The sequence below is a fragment of the Cheilinus undulatus genome, linkage group 8 (assembly GCF_018320785.1).
Source record: "Cheilinus undulatus linkage group 8, ASM1832078v1, whole genome shotgun sequence".
NCBI lineage: Eukaryota > Metazoa > Chordata > Actinopteri > Labriformes > Labridae > Cheilinus > Cheilinus undulatus.
In genome coordinates, this window is record NC_054872.1 from 34,212,080 (window position 1) to 34,220,511 (window position 8,432).

The window sequence follows — 8,432 nt, forward strand, 5'->3', positions numbered from 1 at the left end:
AGAGTTGAGTTTATCAGCGTCACAAACTTTTCCTCCCTCCAACAGTGCTTGACTGTTAGCACCAGTGTTTGGGAATTAGATGCTTATTTCAATGGGGCTGATTTACACACAGGAAGGATTTTTTTCCCAAAATAACTGCCAAGTGGCCAGTCTATCACGCTCGTTGTGCATCTTTGTGCAGACACTTTATGGCTTACATGCACAGTACACAGTAACACAAACACTGGAATCAGTGGTTTGATTTATTATCTAAATGATCAATCATCAAGTTCAGTTTTTTCATGGCAGGGGGCCTCCAAAATGCCAGCAACCCCTGGGCCCAAATCGACATTAAGTCACCCATAGTATCATGGTATGGTAACATACAGATGTAAATAAAAAAAAAAATGAAAACATTTATGTTGCAATCAGAGTCTATATGTTTGACAGTATAGTGTTTCATTTTTACAAGGATTTGCAGATATTAAGAATCTATAACACTGGATTCAAAGATAACACGTTTAAAACTGTAGGGTTTTCATACTAAGGTACTGTTATAATGAATCTGTCTCACATCATTTATGTGGAAAATGAATAACTGAGTTGCATAAAGTCGTGGTTCTCATGGTCACTTTATTCACAAATAATGTTTACATTTTATTGTAGGCTACATACAAAATGTGTCCTCGATTAGCACACCAAGGGATTTGGCTCTTTGACTAAACTCTGCTAAAACTTTAAAACATGAAATAATCAAGGAAGTCAAAGCGTGATATCATTTACAAATACAGGTCAAATGGAAATCAAAAAGATATCAAAACTTCATCTAGGTAGATCAGATACTAGTGATCTGATTTCAAACCTGCAGATGCTAAAACAACCACAGATCTACCACATGAGGGCAGCATAGAGCAGGGGTTTGCATGAAAGCTTATACCTGAAGGGTTTGTCTTTAGAAACACAGACCTTGCCACAGAACTAAACAACTGATTAAAACTCCCAAACTGAGCAGTTAAATAATATTATTGAGTTATTCCTGTGGGGAGACACTCCTCTTGTTGCTTTCCCGCAAAATACAGGCATCAGTTTTTACGAGGTCGCTGAGGTTATATGTTCATATACACTCGATCAGGGTTCTCATACACTAGATCAGAGTTCTCATACACTAGATCAGGGTTCTCAAAGACTCGATCATACTTTTCATCAGGTTCCTCATACACTGGATCAGGTTTCACATACGCTGGGTGAGGGTTCTGATGAATATGTACTTGTTTTGGTGGCAGCTCTACAGTGAAGAAAAACAAAAACACCATTTAAATGAACTCATTGTAGGACTTTTACATACAATAGTATGAGATGAGGAAGAAGGATTATTACCTGGTGCATTTGGCTGAGGTTTGCTACCACTTAATACAAAGAAAAAAAAGAATTAATAAAAAATGAATAATAGTATATATACATACACATAGGTAAACTTAGTTTATAATACAGTTACATAGTTTCAAATATTGATTTTATTGATAGCTTTTTTCCCAAGTTCTATTTTTTTAATATATGAGATTGAAGTTCATTGATGAATAAATAAGACTGCTACATTGCAAATCTTACACAATAAAGATAAAAATTTAACCTTTATTCCTCAAAAATTTAAATTATTTGATTTCTAAGGCTAACTAAACAATTTGGATTTTTTCTCTTCATGAAATAACACTGAAAAGTGCTGAAAGAAATGTAGGTAGCACCCTCTGCTGGTAGAAAAAAACTGCATAGCAACATATACTTTGGAGTAAATTAGTTTTTCTTTAACAGATATTTTTGGGCTTTCTATGCCTTTATTCATAGAGGAGGACCGTGCGGCCTTAACCACTACTGTGCCCAAAATGAGCTAATAATTTTAATCTATAATACTGGTGTAGTTTAAACATTCAACTAAGACAATAAGATTTGTTTTTAAACTTTGACATGTTATGCGATTAAAGTTATGTTACTCACTTCTTTTGATAGAAAATGTATCCTCCAGCAGCTGCAGCGGCAGCAACAATCAAACATGCGATTACTATTCCAGAAATGGCACCAGCTGAAAGACCTCCATCTGTGCTCTCTGAGACACCTGAGGAAAAAAGAAATCATAAAATTAAAGTTTGAAGACACAGCTGATTGTAGGTAATATCAGTATCACTGCAGGCACTTGCTTGTTCGAGACATTTTTCAAATAGCGTTTCATAACCCTGCTTATGAGCGTAGGGTGTTTTTTTTCCAACAGTTGTTCAACTCACTGAGTATTGCATGCTCCATGTCAGCTGTGAGCAGGAAACATGATGTCTAAATGTACTCTGACAAAAACAGTGACTGTTACATGCAGTGTGTGTGGCTTTTAACAGTCACTGATATATTAGAACCGCAGGAGTTAGACAACAGGTAGTCTTGCATGATAACATTTGCCAGCCTGTGCACTGATAACAAGCTGGATGGCCCTTCTCCTCTTTAGTCCTAAGGACACTGTCTATGGTTTCCATAAAAAATTTCAAATTTGATTTGTGTGGCAACAGAGCAGTTTTCCATATTGCCTCAGTCCATTTAAAATGGGCTTTGGCCCAGAAAAGATGGCAGTGCTCCTGGACCATGTTCATATGGTTTCTTCTTTGACTGATTAACTTGCATTTGTGGCTGGCATGGAAAACTGACAGAAAATGATCTCTGGACGTGTTTCTGGGACCATGCAGTGATTTCTAGCACAGAATGATGATGTTTTTATTGTAATGCCACTTTTGAGGGCCCCAGGCATCCATTCTTGACCTTAGACCTTGTCCCTTGTGCACAGAGATTTCTTCAGATTCCCAGAATCTTTTGATTCCATTATGGACTGTAGATGATGGGACATTCAAAGTCTTCACTGTTTTACGTAGAGGAACATTTTACTTTACTTTACTTTCCCAGCTTTTTGTTTCCCCATCCCTTCTTTTTGTAAGATGTGTTGCTGCCATCGCATTCAAAATGAGCTGCTCGAATAGTAAAATGTCACAAATTGACCATTTGGGATTTTGTGCTCTGAATGTCAGTACTCCTGCTGTTAGTGAATGAATCTGTTAGTAGCAGTTAGTGAGCTGTGTTAGTCACCTTGTTGGACACAGAACTGTCAAAGCTGTCTGTATCTGACATTTTGTGTGGCGTTCCTCATTTTTTCAAAATCTATCAAGATTAAAAAAATAGTGTGAGCACTCAAATATGGAAATTACTGGATACGCCCATTGCAAGAAGGTTATTATAGGCTACTACTGAGTCTGGAGCTGAAAGCTTTGAGGTCACTGACTGGAGGAGAGTTCAGCGTTCATACATAGAGTATGATGTTTAAGATTGATCACTGGTGACATTCCTGAATGACTGATAAGGTTGATATGTTTTTGAATCATCATGCTGACTTGCATGTATTAATCGGTGATAATTATTGATACTTTACCCATTAATGTAATGATCTTATCTACATGTGCTTAGCAGCACTTAGCAACAACTGTTAATCATTAGTGTAAACCCTGAAGGGTTTTGAGATTTGATTGTAATATCTATAGATAAAATACAAAAACAGAGGGAAAGTGGAGTTTGTAAACTGTGTTCACTGTTTAAAGCTCAGCAAAAGCTGTTACGTGACCAAGGTGGTAAAAAGTTGAAACCTAAACTGATCATTGTTCATGTAGGTCTGCAGATCATGGCTTTGTTACTTGTAATTTAGGGTATCAGATCCACAAATTCCAACAGCAGTAGACAGCAGACTGTTGAACTCCAACAAGTTTGTGGTAAATATACAGAAAGCAGCATGAACTGTATGTGAAAACAAAAGCTTTCTTGCAGAGCAAGGGAATGATGTTGTTTGACTTCCTCTGCAAATTTAGATTTGTGGCTTCTTGGTGCAGTGATTAGCCATGTTGGAGCCACAACCACACAACCAGGAAATTTGTGTTTGTGTTTCTTTGTTGCAACAATGCTGCTTGGCAATAAATTATATACTGTTGGAAAGCCTGTTTATACCCTTTTAAATGGTGCCACATTTGTAAGAAACATGCATTTGTGGGATGAGCAGCAGAGCTGAGTATGTGGGTTGCACCCAATAAAAAATTGCCAAATCTTCTCTACCAATGCCAAGCAGCTGATTCTGCCATTGAGTCTTGTTTGGTGTTTGGTGGATTGGATGATTGAAGTTTGAAGAAACAAGACATATTGACAATTTAACAATTTAGTCATTTAACAAACGGGAGCTTCAGTAGCTTCTGGAAGAACCATACACAGCCACAACAGCCTGACACCTCCTCCTCATCATCATGCTGGTCACCAGCCTGGTTACACATTGCTGTGGGATGGCATCCCCTTCTTCAACCAGCATTTGTCGCAAGTCAGCCAACGTGGCTGTGTTGGTCACTGGCATGAACAGCACACCCAAGCTGATCCCACAAGTGTTCAATGGGGTTGAGGTCAGGACTGCTGGCAGGCCATTCCATCCTCTCCACTCCCGAATTCTAGAGGTAGTCTCTGATAAACCCCGCTCTGTGGGAGCGAGTGTTGTCATCTTGGAGGATAGAGTTCAGTCCCAGACTGTGGAGATATGGGATTGCCACTGGTTGCAGAATCTCATCTCGATACCTCTCTGCATTGAGATTGCCTCCAATGATGAAGCCTTGTTTTTCCAGTGAGGGAGATGTCGCCACACACTCACAGCCCCCACCAAAAGATGTTACTCTGTCGGTGCAACAATCAGGATAGCATTTTCTGCGTCTTCTCCACACTTTGACCCTATGATCCAACTGCCATAGGCAGAATCTGGACTCATCATTGAACATAACATTCCTCCACATGTTCATGTTCCAGTGCGCGTGTTGCCGACACCAGCACAAACCGATCTGACAGTGAAGGGCAGTCATGGCAGGCCTCATGGCAGCCCTATGAGACTGGAGATTGGCTGTTCTGGATTGTCTGGGCAGAGAGCTGTCAGCCATACCGTCTTCACCCGTCACAGGGTCAGGAAATGCTCTTCTTGGGGTGACATCTTCTTGGGACGCCCACTTTGCGGCCTTTCTCTGACATTCCCCATTATATGGAACTTGGCTTTCAGTTTGGAGACGGTACTAGGGCTCACTCCAAACAATGCCACAACTTGGTTTCGCGGAACACCAGCTTGAAGCTGACCTATCACACGGGCCTTATCCAGATCAGTCAACATGGCATGCACCACGCCAAGCAGACACCTACTGATCACTATAGCAGGGCCCATGCTCACAGGGGCTGCCAATCAGGTGCCTGGTTGGCACCTGATTGGCAGGACAACACTTTTTAAATTAAAAGAAGAGCAAAGAACCATGAAGAAAGCTTTTCTTAGTGGCACAGATGTTTGTCTCCTCTCTCAACCTGCTTCAGCAAGAGTTTAATTCACCTAGCTCTATTAAGAGTGAAGAATCCCGTATTGGCTGCCGTTAAAAGAAAAAGAAGAAGAGCTGGCAGTTAATCTTCAACTTCTCTCTGCTCTACCCTGCGCTGCTGCAGCTTTGAGCCCCAGGGCAGCAATTCCTTGGCGCACTATGTTTTGGTTTAGTTAGATCCTTTTTTTAGTTCAGTTAAAAAAAGTTGAGCCGGAGCTGGAAGGTTGTGAATGAAATGACGTTGCCATGCTTACTACGGAGAGGCATGGGAATCCGGAAACTGGGAGGGCTTTGTTTGAAATGTTTGGCACATTGCACATCCGTTTCATGTTTAAAAATAGTCAGTTTGGTAAGTGATATTTGCCATAGCTGCTTTATATCTAAGTAAGTTTATTGTTTTTGAGCAGCCTGATAAGGTTAGCTGGCAGGCAGGCAGGACTTGCCACTTTGTTATTTTGATTCCTCTTTTTTAAATTTAGTTGGCAAATCCTAAGGAGGTAGCGTTCCAGGCTCGGGGGATTACAATCGGCTGCGTCCATGGTCGAGGGTGGTATTTTGGGTCTGGTGACGTTTCCAGCTCGGTAGGCCATTAAAGACGTCTATTTAAGGCTTAAGTTAAATCTGTGGGTAGGCAGTCAGGGTTTGGGGTGTCTAAAACTTTTCCCGTCTGTCAAAGTTTGGGGGGAAATCAAAGCAGCTGGGTTAGTGTTCATTTGGTGTTTGATACCACCTTGTTGTATGCGAGGCTTTTGGTAGGTAAATTTGTTCAACTTTGATTTGAACAGCCGTAAATAATAAAAATGTCAGATATTTCTAACTTCATTAAAGCTCTCTCTGAGGATTTTTTGAAGAAATGTACTAAGGAGCAACTGTTGAAAATTGCAGAGCATTTTGAGATTGAAATATCTGACAAGCGGTTAAAGGACACAATAAAGAGTATTTTGAAAGCAAATTTAAATGAGATGGGTGTGTTGGCTGCAGAGCCCTTATGTCCTCCTGATACTGGGTTTTCTCTCCTGTTTATTGTAGCATCTAATTTAACTTTCGAGCGGCAAAAAGAAATGTTAATGATGCAACTACAGCATGATAAAATGAAGTGGAAATTGAAAAGCAATTAGCTGTTGAAAAGTTGGGCTTTCAAACTGAGCAGGCTAAGCTCCAGCTGCGGGGCAGTCAAAGGGTGCCTGTCTCACTGTGTCTATGCCAAAAAAAAACTCAGTACTGGTAAAAAGTGTGAATGAGCATGTTAAAGCTGTACCTGGTGAACTTGAATCCTTCTTGCCTTTTGTTTCCGATGGTCACGTTTCTTAGGCGGGAAGTGATTTAGAAGTACCTGTTGAAAAACTGCGTGACACTGCTGCCTTTGACTCATTCATTTAGGCTTCAGTGTTTCTGTTCTCGTTTCATACCGGTTTTGGGAATGAGAATGAAAGTTTTGCAAGTCCCATTGCACAAGATCCTGTATTCTGATCTTTTTCAGGGCCAGATAACAGTTGGGGTGCGTCCTGCGCTGCCAATTGAGGGTATCACCCTGATTTTGGGTAACGGTGTGGCAGGTGAACGTGTCTAGGCTGACGCTCCGCCGCTGCCTGTCATCTCCTCTGTTCCACTGGTGAGATAACAGCCAGACGAGACCAGCTTTCCTGAAGTTTTCACTGTGTGTGCAGTAACTCATTCAATGATGAGTGACACTCCTGAATCAGTCTCTGATTCTGTAAAAATTAAAGATGAAGAGCTGTAATTGGAGCAGCATGCAGATTCTTCTCTGTAGCGCTTGTTTGACATGGTGTTGCCTGAAGATGAGGTAAAAAATAATTTGCATGGTTATTTTTTGCTTAATGAGCTGCTGGTGAGAAAATGGGTACCTCACGGAGATGATTTCATTGGAGACCCCTTTATCCAAATTGCTGTGCCTGCTAAATTCCATGAGTCTGTGTTGAAACTTGCCCATGATGAATCTGGACACTGGGGGGTGAAAAAGACTTATAACTGGGCCCTCAGGCACTTCTTCTGGCCTCGATTAAAGAGGGATATAGCAGCATGTCACACCTGTCAGCTCACAGGCAAACCGAACCAGAGCATTGGGGCCGCTCCTTTGCTCCCGATTCCTGCCATAAGTCAACCATTTGAGCATCTCATTCTTGATTGTGTCGGACCACTTCCTGGCTGTTGTTCAGGTGCTGTGTATTTGTTGACAGTTATGTGTCAAAGCACCCATTATCCTGAGCGTATCATTACGCTACGTGCTCTGTTGTCCTCTTTTTAACTATCGATTGATTTGGGCTTCATAAACATGCCATGCACGAGCACACATGCTGATTGTTTAGGCCAGACTGGAGTTAGCTGTGCCCAGATGCAGCTGAGCTGCGTTTGTGGAACAAGTTGAGACTTAAGTGGAAGTTGTAGCTTGTTCAAGTCAGGTTAATTTAGGAAAGCTCAGCCTTCGTTAGTTACTTTGATGGAATACCCCCCAAGTCTTAGCTTTGTTACCTACTGTGACGTCTCCATTTCAGGCCAAGTATTCTGGTCAATATGAAGTGACAGAAACAGTCTCTGAGCACAACTACATGATTTCTACTCCTGAGTGTCGAAGGGAAATGTAACTGTCATGTCAACTTGTTAAAAACCTTATTATCCTCGCGTTTCAGATGCCACCAACAATGATGAACGTGCCAACTTGTGCACCCTGCTTGTTTGGTGGGGAGAGTGTCCACAGTTTGTTGTCCAGCCAGTGTTCACTGAAGTAGAGGATAATTTACCTTGTATTGATCCTACTGTTCTTCGAGAGGGGTATTCCATCAAAGTAGCTAACGAAGGCTGAGCTTTCCTAAATTAACCTGACTTCAACGAACTACAGCTTCCACTTAAGTCTCAACTCGTGCCACAAACGTCAGCTGTGTCTGTGCACAGCTAACTCCAGTCCGGCTTAAACAATCGGCATGTTTGCTCTTGCATAGTTGAAAAGAGGATACTAAATGCGACAAAAAAAAAAAAGTATATTTAAGAGTTTTAGGAGGAAAGTGAGAAAGTTTTGACCAAAAAAGGCAA

The 8,432-nt window shown here is 41.1% G+C and overlaps 1 long non-coding RNA gene across 1 annotated transcript; it reads right to left on the reverse strand.

Annotated features, from left to right (window-relative positions):
- Positions 1–592: 592 nt before the first annotated feature.
- Positions 593–2,087, reverse strand: LOC121513767. The gene is made up of 3 exons (XR_005992234.1): positions 1,972–2,087; positions 1,357–1,385; positions 593–1,264 (listed from the first exon to the last, which is right to left on the reverse strand). It is a non-coding gene; the product is annotated as an uncharacterized LOC121513767 (long non-coding RNA).
- Positions 2,088–8,432: the final 6,345 nt, after the last annotated feature.